We start from the raw sequence: 14,970 nt of genomic DNA, 5'->3' as shown, positions 1-14,970 counted from the left end.
AGATACCATAGCACAAGGCAATACATTCTTGTACTAGCACTGGTACACAGCTGCCAGCAGCAGCAGATCCTGGTGCTCCCCCAATGCAGGCGTGAATTAAGCAGAAGGAAAGAATCAACACAAGTGACAAGTAGGCTGAAATCCTCAACACGTGTTTCACGTGCTATTTAAGCTCAGCCTGAAGTTCTAAGAGATCTGCTTTTTCAACAACAACAAAAAATGCCTATCCAGTAGAGCTGAAGAATTTTAAGGCAAAACAAGTTCACTGTACAAGAACTTAAGTAGTTGCCGTTCCAGGGCCAGGCTTTCAGCAAGATAGAGATGACAAAGCACTCGACTGCTGCTGAGTACAAGTTTACAAGCCCACAAAATTCAAGTCCTGGGATATACATCTGCCTCATCTACACACTATTTGTATGATGGGACAAAAAAGGCAGGCTTCACACCAATAGGAAAGGAGACAGAAGTACTCTCACTGAATATCTTACACTGTAACTGATGAGGATGAAAACACTACTGAGGGGATGTAACACTGTATCTTATGTCAAGCTGTTAATAGACAAAGAGGATCATACTCGGACAAGAAATCCAACATCTCAGCCTGCTTTAGAATTCAGCTTCCAGGCAGATGAGTAAAGTCCTTACCAGTAACACCTGAGATGACATTTTAACAGTTTTCTCTAAAACATCATGCTTCTATGTGGAAATCTGTGTAGCTGCTACAGGAATGGTGCTAACAGGAAATAATCTGACAGCTTCTCAATTGCCTACAATTGGCACGATGAGCACTATGCGGAAATACAACAGACATTTGGGAAAGGGAGCTGAATCTTCTGTACCAGCAACTTCTGCCTGTGTCAGTATCCCCTGCATTTGTCTATGAAAATTTGTCAGTTTATTCCAACTTCTATAAGCAAACAACACATAAATAGTTGCTTACCCACCCAAGCAGGCACCTCTTCTGCACTTACCACTATTGGAAGAAACCCAGTAAACCAAGCAACTGATAAGCAAGCATAGAAAGACTCAAACATCAACCATTAACACTGAATACTTTTCTTCACCTCAGAGCAGCCAGTAACTACTGAGCACCAAAGCATCTGCCTGAGAAAAGTAAAACATGATACAGAAACTGAGCGAATCCAAGTTAATGCATACACACATGCAGGACTTCAATGAAGCAAACAGATGCTGCCGACTGATACTGGAAACCAAGCATGTGTTCATTTCAACTGCTGTGATTTAGAGTAAACACTTTCACGAAGGAGTACAGTATTATTATTGTATGTTATCAGATCTCATCATCAAAACAAATTTACACTAGACTGAAGGAAAACCTCATCTCTTTAGAGACTCGAGGCAGATAGGAATTTATTTGGAAACATGAAGTTCTGGTATAACCACCTCATTTCTTGTGCACTAACACAGCTGAAGCACCAGAAAAAGAGCCTAAAAGCAATTTTAGGTATATGGAAAGTACAAATGAGAGCCCTGCTGGAGCAACTTCTGAGCCATCTAACTACATTATTGATGAAAGGGTTTGCTCTAAAGAAGGAATGACATCATAAATATCTACATAGCGTAGAACTTGTATAATTGATGTAGACTGCAGTGTATTCCAAAAGGCATCAAAAAGGCACTGAGATATAAAACAAGCATTAATTTGAAAAGTAAAGCTGGCAAAGTGCAGGAACCAACTAAGCAGAAATATCTGTACACCTCTAACAGCAACAAAGGCAAACCTCAAAGTTCTGGCTGCAAAACAGGGAAAAATACTGCAGGAGAAAGATAAATAATAGTTATTTACAGCACATAGGACAACTTCAAACTAAGTAGGAAGCATGGAAGTCAAGTAATTTCCTATGTACTCTCTACACAGGTAGAAGTGTGTTATTTTATGAGCCATACATGAAAAGAACGTAAAAACACGTCTGGACTCAGTTTACTGGCATTACTGAACTAAATGCAAAACATGCACACATATATACAAGGCTGACTGGCCTGTGTGGTTTGTCAGCATCTAAAGTAAGCAAGGAAATTCCTACAGTTTAAATACATCACAAGCAATGACAGCAGAACTGCATTTGCTGGTCTCTTCAAGCACACTGGAGTCAACCCCAGCTAATTTATCCCACACACAAAGCCTGCTCCAGCACGCTTTCCATACAGTGTATCATGAAGGATTTTAGGATTAGTCGTGCACCATAAGCTCAGTACAGTATGCTCACAAGTGACATTCTGTGCAAATGCTACTTGGAAGTCTGAAATATTCAAGGGGATGATTGGATAATTACTACTCAAACATACGCTTCAGCTTCAGATAGGCAGCTGTGCCCATTTCTGCCACATTAATGCATGCATAAAGATCTGATTCAGTTACAGAGATGTGCAGGCTGGAAACCTGGATTCACAAGGAATCACAAGACAGACTGGACAATACAATTTTGATACAAGTTTGGAGGAGAACAGTGTTTTGAATGAAAAGACGCTGTTTCACAGCAAATAAAACTTCCCTCTTGAGGAAATTATGCTGTTTAACTAAAAAACAGGGTTACATTCAACTTTGTGTTAGACCTTCTAGCTCGTAAAAGGTAAATCTTGGATGCTGCAATGCGTGGAAGCTCACCCTAGGAGATGGCAGGGCATGACAATTACAAGCACAAACAGCATTCTTATAAGACCATTCTGTGATGTTGACTGCATCTTCACAAAGCCCAGCCTGACATCCTCCAAAATAAATAAATAAAAACCACAAAAAACCCATGAACAACCAAGAAAGGAACCTACCAGGAGTCACTACATCAGCTGCTATTAAAAACTGAATATCTCAGCACGCTAATTAGTGAATATTTTGCTTGTCTTTCCAGGATCTACAAGCCTGCACACTCCATTCCTGAATTTCAGATTCAGCCTGCCAGTCTGAGAAGGTTCATTCTCATCATGTTATCAAAACATCAATGAGAGTCAATCACGTCAAAGGGAATATTAATATCTCATGGAACAACAGCTCAGAAAACTGCTAGCCACATAAGGTTTGAGTGGTTTTGGCAGGTACTACACTTTGGACACAGCTTCACCACTTAAAAGCTATGAGATTGTAATAAGTCATACCAACTTATCATCCATCGCCTCAGAGACCACGGAGGGAAAACCACCTCAGCACGAAGAGCACAAATGCAGCCACCAGCTTAAACACAGTATTCATACAGTAATTTGCAAGGCAGCTTTTTTCACCAACAGCAGAACAGGGTTTTGCAGCAGAGCTGCGCATGGTATCACTAATAAATCACTACATCTGACAAAGCTGGCAGGCAGCAGCCAGTAGAGCTGCTTCACCACACAGACTGGTACATCAGCCCACTTCCTCATCAATGAGGAACAAAGCAAACTCAGCATCTGTTCACTCTTGGGTCCCAGCTGCACGCTGAACCCAGCCCCATTCTGAAACAATGAGCACAATTTGCAAATAGCATCTCCAACTGAGGACTCCTTCACCATCATGTATTTACTAATCTGGGGGATCCTTATTAGAAAGTGTGGATGTCCCATGGATTAGAAAAGATACCAACCATGAATTCCCAAACATCCTCATTTTGTTCCGGTAGGCTAAGCACTTCATTAGGAGAGTCATAAATACAAAGAAAGCCACAAAGAAATACTCATAAGCTATTCCTGTGATAAGATCACAGCAACACACCCTGGTGCCCCAGGGAAATAAGATATCCAATTCCATTAACAACATGGAACGCAAGAGGGAAAGGAGACACCAGAGAAAGTGTGGAACCAGCAACAAAAACTTCACTTGCTGAAGACCTTTGCTTCTGCTCATCTTCCCTCTCTCACTCCTACCAGCAACATTAGAACAACACCTGTGACACCTGGTGCCAGCACAGAAAGCTGACACCTAGAAGCCACACGGACTCCATGACACTCCAAGACAGCGAGAGAAGGCTTTTGTCCTGCTGCCCAAAGAGATCTCACTTCTGTCGTCCACCTCCACTACTGCTTGGTTCTGTGTTTGCACTTCAGACTTCCACTTCATACGAAGAATATGTACAGCCATTGATTATATTTTTTGGGTCATGAAAAAATAACCAACTTTTTTCCCCACTCTGAGAGAAGTACAGCTGAAATACACAGGATACTTTTGTTTATAAATGAGGGATTTAAAAGAAGTTAAATAAGAGTGCAATAGGGTAGCAAGACATTTTCCATGTTAGTCATGAACTGTTTATCAAACACGCTTCCCTTTTTAGCAGTATCACTTAACACTGGCAAAGTGGATTTTATGTTCTTAACACAACTACATCTGAGTTATTACACGGCTGTTATATAAAATCGGTACTGAATGACATTTCCACCGTAACAGATTCCACATTCTCCTAAGTTACCCTTTAAACAAGCTTTTTGGCCTCAGCAACAAGTCCAGACCACGTCCTTATCATCTAACAACTAAGCTATAAAACAGAGATCAACAATTACTCTCCATCAAAACTGTCATCCCTCAACTCATGAAGATACACATCTCTGCTACTGCAAGCCTGAACTTGATTTCCAGTTCACACACCCAGGCTTTGGGCTTTTAACAAGCAAATGCCATAAGCACGCAGCTCTGCTTCCACACCTACAGGCATTTCACTTTTCTCCCATGACTTAATCAAACTGCACAGCAAGGAGCACCATTTCCCCTTCTCCCTCTTCCAGTCGCACTGCATTTGTTCACAAAAAGAGAAGAAATTAAAGCAGTTCAGGTGTTAAAAAGATGCTTAAAAATTATTGTGGACCAGCACAAGTGAATTCCCTGAACACTGGCTCGAACAGATTTAATTGAATACTTCTTTTAAGAGAAGTTAGATTACTTTCCCTGAAGCAAGAACTGAGTCCTAATGAAGAAACCCTTCCATCACTGAGACAGCAAAAGAGTCAAGACTGACTTTTCAGAAGCATTAAACACAAGTCACAGCATGAAACACAGTCTGAGTTCACTCATTACACAGACCCTATATGCATTAAGCCAGCCAGCTAATTAAGTGCAAGGGCAAGCCATTACACGCAGGCACTGAGGAAACACTATCTGTAAAGTAGGTCCTAAAGCATACTACCTGCTTATGAATAGATACCATTCTTCAAAGGTAAAGATACGCTGTACCTCAAAAGCAGTTTTTCTGCTTCTTTAGTATCACTTTAATATACCTTCAACTTCATAAAACATCACAGAGCTGGCATCCACTTCAAGAGAAAACAGTATTGACTGGTTTTTTTGTTTCATCTCCTGACTGCAGTTTGGTTAACATCATTTTCCTCCTCCAATTCCTTTAGATGCATTCTGAGTAGACACTTTGAGCTCTTTAATGCATATTGTCACTCTATTTACACAACTTCCACAAATAAACTCTCAGCCAGCACAGCAAGATCTCCACAATGGCATCACACAGTGTAAAAAATAACTAAGGAATCACAACTTCACACTGCCATTAAATTTAGTACTTTTGTAATGAAGACCTTGTCTAACCTAACAAAATAGAAGGCTGTTTGAAGCAGCCTTAGAAACTCTGTTATTACCATGACTAAAAAGTCCCTATGCTAGACTGACTCAGAATTAAATTTACTGTGCTCTAGGGATGAGAAAAGCACTTTTAGCACAACACAAGAGCAGCAAAATTTATCATCAAAATGTATCTGGCAGAATGTGCTCAAAATCAACCCAAAACAAGCCCAGGTTTGGGGGTTTGTGATTACTCGATTAGAAGGAATTATGCATCATTAACAGGGTAAACAACTAGAGAAGTGGTTAGCCAAGCACTTTTCAACGACATTGGCTGTAACTGTATAGTACAAACAGAATGCAGTTTTATTCTAAGCCCCCCACCCCCCCATAACAAGCAATGCATGGCATATTAGAAATTAATAATCATAAAGCTTCATGGCCAGGCTGTGTTTAATCCTTCTTCTACCTTCAGGCAGACCCTGCAAGGCCTGGGTTTTGACCTGCCTAGCAAACAGTTGGAGTATTTAGCTGCTCGCTGTCTTACCACATTAATGGTTCTCAAGTATAGGATCAGAATGGATAGCTCAGCAGAAATCTTACTGCACCTTCAGGAACTCAGGTCTCTGATCTCTAGGAGGTACATGAAGGTCATATGGGATGACTGAACCCCACGGACCCTACTACTCTTAAACCAACAGGCAGTTTGGAAAGAATCATAGATATTTCCATAAAACTTTCATCAGTAAGCATACAGCAATTACTCAAAGGTACTTGTAAGACAAGCCTGACACCAGATGCCAAAACAAACATGTCACTGTACAGATATGTATTATTCTAAATACTCTAAAAATAACTGAGACAGCTTACACAAGGGGAAGCCTCCACTACTTGGGTGCGCTAAGCAATAAAGCACTGGGAAATAAAACAGCTGCTAACCAAAGACAAGGCTGGTAACAGATGGGCCTGGACTTGAACAGTAGCACATTTCTGGTGCCCTTTAATAACCACACAGAGAAAGCTAATTGCATGACAGAGTAGGACAGGAAATATAAAAACTGAGTCATCCACTTAACTTCGTGCTTTATCAGTACACCTGATTATATTAGAGTTATTAATTACTAACAGCACAAATTTGTGATATATTAATGGAAAAAAACAAAAAAACAGTCCCAACCATTGGTTACCTTTTATTGATTTAGCCCTTCCAACTATTCATGTGCATTTTGAAATCCAAGGTGTCCACCTAAAACTTAACACACACACACACACCAGCTGATTGCAGATGCTTTCTGCAAACCAGGAAAACACTTTGAAGCCTTCTGGGTTGGGTTTTGCATGATCAGATAAAAGTCTCTATTACCGAGTTTCCAGTAAGATCCTTATTTCCACTCCACCAGCCTACTGAAAACGACGGGACAATTACAAAGCTGAGCTTCAATTTGGAGCAATTTTCAAAAGCAATGCAAAGATCCTGCAATGCCTTAAATGTTTTTGAATGAAATCCAATAGATATTAAGCTCACAAAGCTGATAAGGGCTAATAAGTTTTTACCCAAGTTCCCAGACCTGGATCCCTAGCAGGGTTGGCAAGGTAGAGCACAGCTTGTGCTCTAACATCAGAGATGAACGCTCCACAAGCTACAACCAGTGGGATAGATGATCCACTTTGATTTCAGCTGGTTTGTGGGAACTCTGATCTGGCATTGCCAGCTGTCTCTGCTGCTGATCACTGTTTTCCATTCCTTTCTCCACCGTGACTTCAGCACAAGACTTTGCAGGGCTGTAGAAGAACCAGCTTTTAGGAAACTATTAAACTGAAAAATAAAGCAAGGGAGAAAAACAAAGAAAAAAGCTGAATTTCTTAGCTGGGTGAGCCTTCTGAGGCAGTTCAGCATACCTGCATTTCTGTTAAAACAGTGCTGTAAGTGAGTGGCAAGAAAAAAGCTGCCACTGAAAAATGCATGAGGTCAAAACCTGATTTCAATTACAAACCAATCTCAGCTGGTTACAAGTGTGGAGAACTCTAACTTTCCCAAGCAAGTGACAGAGCTCAGCAGAGATTACAGGATCAAACAAGCAGCTCATCAATGCAATGAACTCAAAACGCAGGTTTTTAAGAACTTTTACACATTGATGTACAGCTGACAAGTCAGAAGTCCACCTGTGGTTATGTGTCTTTTCACCTGGAACAAATTCAGACATCGGGCTTAGAAAGAAGAGCACTGAAAATCCTGACTTAGTTTTTCATTGCAGGCTTCAGTCTGCCCGTACATTAATATGAAAAGTTTATATCGCAGCAGAAAATGTGCCTTGCGGTAGACCTGCTTATTCACTTCTTGGTCCAGCTCCAGTAATTCTGTAACGTTATACTGCTTACCCAGAACCTAAATGAAAATATGATACTATAGTTAAGGCAATTATCCCAAGTCCCGGGCACCTTAATAATGTGATAAAAGCAAACTAATTTACAAATTGCACTAAGATCACTTTCTTGGGATCTCTGCCAGTTTCATCCAGCCACTATTATCTAAGAAATACACCTCCAACTTTTAAAACAAGATCAATACACTTTTTCCCCCAGCTTGATCAATCCGAGTCAGCCTCAATGAGAGCAGCAAACTCCATGCTCTGAAAGCTGCTCCTTAATGAACAATGAGGAAGGCTCAAATCAAATAGCTTTTAATGCCATACTATGGTCAGAGTCCTGATTCCTATGTAGCCAGTCCTAGATCACTTCAGACTTAATTGATTGCAGACAACCCCACAGGTCCATTAGGAGAAAAAGAAGTAACACATATATATCCCAAAGCAGTTGTGCTCCTGACTCCTGTTGAAATGGCTCCCAAGTAAGATGTTCTGCACCAGATGATGCAAACATCTAAATTGCTTTAAAATAGAAATTCAACATGAAGGCCAGCATCTCAAACTCTGCAGTGCACACTGTGCACCTCTCACTGTGCACTCTCAGCCTACCGACATATGAGACAGAATAAGCAAAGAGACTGAAACTCTCCCTGAAATAACATAATCAGGCTTCTCCCCTTTCAGCACAGGATCCCACAGCAAGCTTAACCATCACTCTTTCCCTATGCCATTTCTGTGTATCCCTGGTATGCTGTTATTTCTTCCCTAATCGACTCATGCTTTGCCCCAAGTTACACTTTATTATTTGCTGTAAGAACTGCTAAAACGATCTAAAAAAGCAGAGGCAAGGGTGACAACTTCTAACCGAATTAGGAGGTCTCAATCTCTTAGTCAAAGATTAAAAAAACTGATTTTACGGCTTCAATGAGTGCTAGCAACAACTGAAGTCACCAGAGGGCACTAACACTTATCTAATGGCAAATGCACTCCTCAATTAGGAAGGTTGATAATTACATCCACATCATCATGTATATTTTATCTGGATTGAGTTTCAGCCAGCTTGTTTTAATCCACGTTCAAATCTCAACTACATGCTGATGAAGCACCGAGCAACATTAATTGCTGTGGGTCACACTTGCAATATGTGGGGAAGACTTAGAGACTCCTCAGATAAAGCAGAGAAAGTAGAGAAGGCACATGCCTCTCCCAGGTCACCTGCAATCTAAAGCTTACAATGCCTATGAAACATATTTGCATGTAGGCATATTAAAAAAAAACCCTGAAATAAGCATGGAGAATAGACCTAAAGACCCACACCTCAAATAAAATAAACTAGGAGTCTCAGGAGTTTGTACCAAGATAAATCCTGCTGTAGGGGACCCCAAGCACTATCTGCAAACAAAAGAAGAAAGAAACAAGGGGGCTTTCAATTCAACCATTGAGCAGCAACAGATGCACTGCTCTCTCAGTTTTGGCATCACATCAACTGCCGTGGTACACACTATAACAAAAGAGTGAGGATTTGTTTTTACAACTGAGAAATAAGCAAGTTTTTAAACCACAAAGATCAGTCACACGTAGAGCTGACAAGAGCATTTCTTGACATCTGGACAAAGAAGCTCTTCAGCTTCTCAGTGTTGGAAAGCTGCACCCAGAGATCTTCTGTACCAGGAAACTTCAACTTGTGGGTGCACCTGATAGAGGCACAAAAAGTCAGAACACAGCCTGATAAGTGCAGCCCTACAGAACTAAGGGCAAAACTTCTGGGATCTGCAAGATACACTGCTTCTTTTTCCCAGTACTACTGCCCTGAAGTTCTATCTACACAACCATTCTTGTAGATAGAACATAAGACAACATGGATGTGGAAGCAAGGGAGAATCCTGTCCTTAGAGAAATGGATACAGTAAGCATCCATCAGCTCTCTGGGTTGAGGTTACATCTATGGAAAAAGATACGCTGACAATAAATATGGGACAGCAAAGATTTTGAGAACATTCTCAAGTCATCTCCACGAGTAGAAGGAAGATACCATCTGTGCCACAGAACAGCTTACAATCAAAGCCTTTAAGGAAGTTAAACAAGACCAGCTATGACTGTATCAGAGCATGACAAACCCCAAGACTGTACTTCAGGAAAATTGAATTTCAAAGCATTTAGCACCAGCCCGGTGGATTTCCCAGTATTTCATTTTGTTATACTATAAGGTTCAGTGCATGGGTTGGTTTTTCTAATCAAACTCTCATGTAAACAGAAACACCACTGCTCAGCCAGCATGATCAGTGACTACCACTTAGACTACACTAACTTGAAAAAGTCACAGCAAGAAGCTCTGATGTTCTGAACATATCACACTAACAAACACATCCTCCCCTCCTGGAATTCTGGCCACTTTCACTTCCCCACCACCACCCTCCCAGTTTATCTTATCTGCTTTTCATAGCTTCTCTGGCTCCACAAAGCTGCTGCCATCAGCTTGCAGTGCCTGGGCTGCCACTGGAGCAGCAAGAGCTGCAGTACCTCTGGCTGATGTCTCGCTCCATCTCTGGTTGCAGATGTCCTCCTTCTGCTTGGCAGAACACAGGATGATACCAGCTTGACCACGGGCACAGTTCTAATGCCAGTTCCCTTGGAGTCTTACACGGCCTTTAAGGATCTCTGCAAGAGAAAAAAAAACTGCAGTCACACATCTGTATGTACCAGCTATCTAAGCATGCACAGCATCTATTTAAAACACCCAACTGTAACACTATGATTCTCTTGCTTCAGCAGTCTCCTAAGGTGATTAGTTCATAAACAAATGTGAATCCCACAGAGCTCTATTTATGCAATAAATACTACCCGTGAATGCATATTAAGAGATGATTTCTACCGCAGCAGTTCCAAGTATCTAAATGTAAAGGTATTAACGCAAGTGTTTTCTTGTTAGTTTCAAAATGCATTTGTAAGTATCTTCCCCAACATTACCCCTCCCAAGGGCTGTTAAACAATATCCAAAGCAGGAATATATTATGCCTTTGATGTCTTACAGTTAGGCAAAACACAACTGTGCTCCCCACCCTTAAAGCAGGTTTTCAACTCAGCTTTATTTATTGAATGAAAGGAGAAGCCCAAATGACTCAGCTCCAGGGAAACAGAAAGGAAAAGAAATCTCCAATTTTAATGGAAAGAAAATAAGGAAGAAAATAAGACAGAGGTGTGTCCTTATCAATTATTTTAATATTCAAATTTATGTGAACCGGAGCATTAGCACAACAAGATCAGAAGCTTCCTGGAGCCTCAGAGTTGTCTATCTTTCCTTAGTAGATGTTTAACACCTAAGCTCATAAACACAGGTGAAACTATAGGGAATTAGTTGTACATCTTCACAATTGTTTGCTGGTGCTGAGCAGTACCACTATCAGTAACATACCCACACGGAGGGATTCTGAACTATGCAGTCACCAGCAAGATCAGTGTAGAAATACAAGAGATCTCTCCAAAAACTCGCACAAAAACACAACTGTCTGCAGCAAAACAACAACAGTGACAGAAAACATGAGCTCACAAACAACCCCCTCACCCCACAAACTGAGGAATCCAACACAGCTCCTGGAAATGCAGCCCAATACCAGATAGAGTATTTCACAAGATGGGCAACAGACTCCAAGCGAGTGCTGTACATCTTATCTTCCACACGTACTTACAAGCGACTGCCCTTGCCCTCACTCAGACATGCTGGAGCTTTATTGTGTGCAGACACGCTCAGGTGCTCCGGTGGGAGGAGTATTGGAGCTCAGAGCAGCAGGAGCACTTTTTAGCCAGGCTCTAAACGCAAATGTCAGCAGAGGGCACTCTTTCAATTCAAGTGACCTGGCTTAGCAAACTTCTGAGAGCACACAACCCACATCCAAGGAGGTGCAGAGAAATTAATCCTTTTTGGGGGGGTCAAAACTCTTGCAAAAGCAACTACAAGCGAAACATACATATTCATCCCAGTAAGAAAGTATTTCAGAGAAGCCAGAATGGTAGGACTGCAAGCCATTAGCAAGCCCTGAGCACCAGCTGGTATCAATTCATTCAAACAGCTTTGGCACCTGTGTGGAACGGGTCAGTTTACAGAAGCAGGACCCAAGCCAGAGGAGATTATGCAGAGATGCCTACGGATGTCCTAAGAGTATCTTATCACAGCTTCTGAACCTTACAGTAACACGTGAAAAAACCAAACATGTATATCATCAAGAGAAAGCTTTGGGAAACAATGTATTTCTTTACTGTTTGTTCTTCTGTATTTGATGCTGCTTTAAGTGCCAAGAATTAGACCGCCTGCAATAAGACAACAGAAAAGCGTCAGTACTAAGATCCCATGTGTTATTTCTAAAGGCCTCCTGAGATTAAAGAAGATTTAAGAAACCAACCTGTTGAGTCGCAATTCATTAAGAAATGTGCACAACTGCAGGAAAACACAACAGGTCTATGAACAAAAAATGGTTGCAAATCAATTCTGATGTGAGAAGTAGCATCCATTTTGTTTAGAAACAAAACACCACAACATGACTAAAATCAAACCAGATTCAGAAGTAAACAACAATAAGAAAAGCACTGTGGTGCAACCCACGGCAACTGACAGCCTTGAAAAATGACCAAAGGCCTACAAGAAGTGACCACCTATTGCACCTATCTCATTTAGAGAAGCCTTCATTTCTTCTACCATAGAATAATGGAGTGGCCTGAGTTGAAAAGGACCAGGCTGATCATCCAGTTCCAACCCCATTTCAATGTGCAGGGTCACCAACCAGCAGCCCAGGCTGCCCAGAGCCACATCCAGCCTGGCCTTGAATGCCTGCAGGGATGGGGCACCCACAGCCTCCTTGGGTGACCTGTTCCAGTGTGTCAACACCCTCTGGGTGAAAAACACGTAGCCCCTTAGTTTAGCATAGGAATAGGAGTGGTGATAAGGAAAAACAAACAAACAATATATAACAAAACTAAGGTCTGTGCAAAGGCACCTTATGTCAGCACAGGGATCTGCGAAATAAATACATCCACCCCATTTTGCCAGGCAGGAGCCACCGTTACACACACACAGGTAAGCAATTAAACCATTACCTATCGCCGTCACTCATCTCGCTTTGAAACACACGTATGTAATTGGTTTTCCAGCACCAGCTGCCAGGAAAGCAACACGCCAAACACTTCTGCTGTCAAACAAACATCTCCTATTTGCCTGCACTCTGAAGCAGCCGCAAGGCGCTCTCTGTGCTCTGAGCTTCCCCCTCCTGCTGTTAAACCACGGCACGGGTCCCCTGGCAGCCCGCACAGCCCCACGCCGTGCCCCAGCCCTGCCTCACATGTCACGGTCACTCGGCCGTCCCCGATATCTGCATCCCGACACCACCGCACGCCTCGCGGCGATAAGCCCCGGCAGCCCGCTCCATACAGACGCAGGCCACGACCTCGGGCCCTGGATGGAGGAAAATAAGATTACAAAAAAAAGAGAGACGACAGAGGAGACGAGAATGGAGCCGATAGAGGAGCCGCTCAGCCCCGCATCCCTCCATCTTGCGGCCCCGCTCGCGCTCCCACACCCACCCCAGCCGCGTTGACAGGGGAGGGGGCGCCGCCAGGCCCGGCCCAGCGCCGCGGATGGCGCCGGCTGCCGCTGCGGGGAGTTGGCCGCAGGTGGGTGCCGGCCGCACGGAGCCGGCCCGCGGCGGGGCCGAGACCCTCCCCGGATCTGGGAGGGGACCGCACGCTCCAATCCCCGGCCGGCAGCACTGCGGGGCTCGGCGTGCCGGCCGGCCGGAGCCTCGTTTCTCTCCTCCTCCTCCGGACAATAAACGCGCCGCTCCTGCCTCACCTGCGACACGGCGACGAGCGGGGCCGGGCGGTCCGGCGGTCCGGCTGCCGGGCTGCGCTCGGCCGTGCTGGGCGCCGCTCACCCCCGAGCAGCAGCCGGCGGCCCCTCCACGCGCCACGCTCCCCCCACGCTCCGTCTCTCTCACACACACACACGCGCGGGGGCGGGGGGAGCCCCGCCGGCACCTCCCGCGCATGCGCGGTGAGCGCTCCCGGCCCGCCTCCTGCCGTGCGCAGGCGCCGGCCCAACGGCGGGACGCGCGCCCCCTCCTCAGGCACGGGCACAGCCTCCCCGTGAGGGCACAGCCGGGTCGGTGTACACCGCCCACACACAGCTTCATCCCCTCTGCAGCCCCCAGAGGGTTCTTTCATTCCGGTGCTAACCGCTGTGCCGAGCTCCTCGAAGATCCCCGCGAGGGAAGGGAGCTGAAACGCTTCGTGTGGGGGGCTGCTCTCCCGGTTAGAGAGCACTGAGAAGTTAACGCGCTTCAAAGCAATGCGCTGAGAGGAAAAAACGGGGCCTTGGCTCCCTTTGCATCACCTCAGGAGTGAAAGCCTTCAGAAAACCACCAGGTTTTGCAAGAACTGCCATGAAGTGCAAGCGGGAGAGCGGGCCTGGCATCGCCTGCTTTCCCACTTACACCCCCACCAACAAGGCTCCAGCCCCAATCAGTTCCTGCAGTAATGTATAGCCAGCACTTACACATAGTCAGAATGCTTTACAAACAACACCTAGCCTCATTAAATCATGAATGGCCATCCTGTCGTGGAATCAAGACCATTAGTGCTACTTCCACATCCCTGCTGACATAGCAGGCAATGCAAAGCTGCCACCAGATAGCACCCGATAGAGAGCGCATAGACTGGGGTCCAAAGCATATCTGAGCAGTCCAGATGAACTACATACATCCTCTGCCTACAAGGAGAACACTCTCCTCTGGTGTACTTGTCTTGAACCAGGATAAAGGAAAGGAGAACAAAGAGCCAAATGCCATCCTTCCACAGTGTGGTGAACCGGAGAGTGGAAAGAATGCAAACAGAAAGAATTCTTCCCCAGCTGTGGAACTACCAGATTTGAAACCTCAACAATGTTTAACACAGAAATAAAGGAAGATTTGAGAAAGATAATGTATATATATAGTATATATACATATAGTATATGTATATAGTATAGACATCTGAGAAACAGGAAGGAAAGGTAAATTTTTAGTAAGTGATTCTTCTCTAAAGCAGGAGATAGACTAACTTGTCTGATAGAATAAGCTTCTCAGTACTTGGTAC

The 14,970-nt window shown here is 43.8% G+C and overlaps 1 protein-coding gene across 7 annotated transcripts in view; it reads right to left on the bottom strand.

The window, feature by feature from the left end:
* RALGPS2 (Ral GEF with PH domain and SH3 binding motif 2) overlaps positions 1-14,970 on the bottom strand; it is a 117,308-nt gene that overhangs the window by 82,874 nt on the left and 19,464 nt on the right. For 2 of the 7 annotated variants that reach the window (XM_015869609.2, XM_032446270.1), the window contains exons 1-2: positions 13,691-13,848; positions 10,372-10,509 (exon numbers count right to left, since the gene is read on the bottom strand). The gene's annotated coding sequence lies outside the window, so the exon portion shown is untranslated. Of the gene's footprint in view, positions 1-10,371; positions 10,510-13,422; positions 13,552-13,690; positions 13,849-14,970 lie in introns of those variants that run through there. The other 5 variants (XM_032446269.1, XM_032446271.1, XM_032446267.1 and 2 more) reach the window with 3 other exon arrangements.

Source organism: Coturnix japonica, chromosome 8, assembly GCF_001577835.2.
Source record: "Coturnix japonica isolate 7356 chromosome 8, Coturnix japonica 2.1, whole genome shotgun sequence".
In the NCBI taxonomy this organism is placed as follows: Eukaryota; Metazoa; Chordata; class Aves; order Galliformes; family Phasianidae; genus Coturnix; species Coturnix japonica.
Note: the sequence above shows the minus strand (reverse complement) of the source record. Positions and strands in the feature narration are given on the sequence as shown.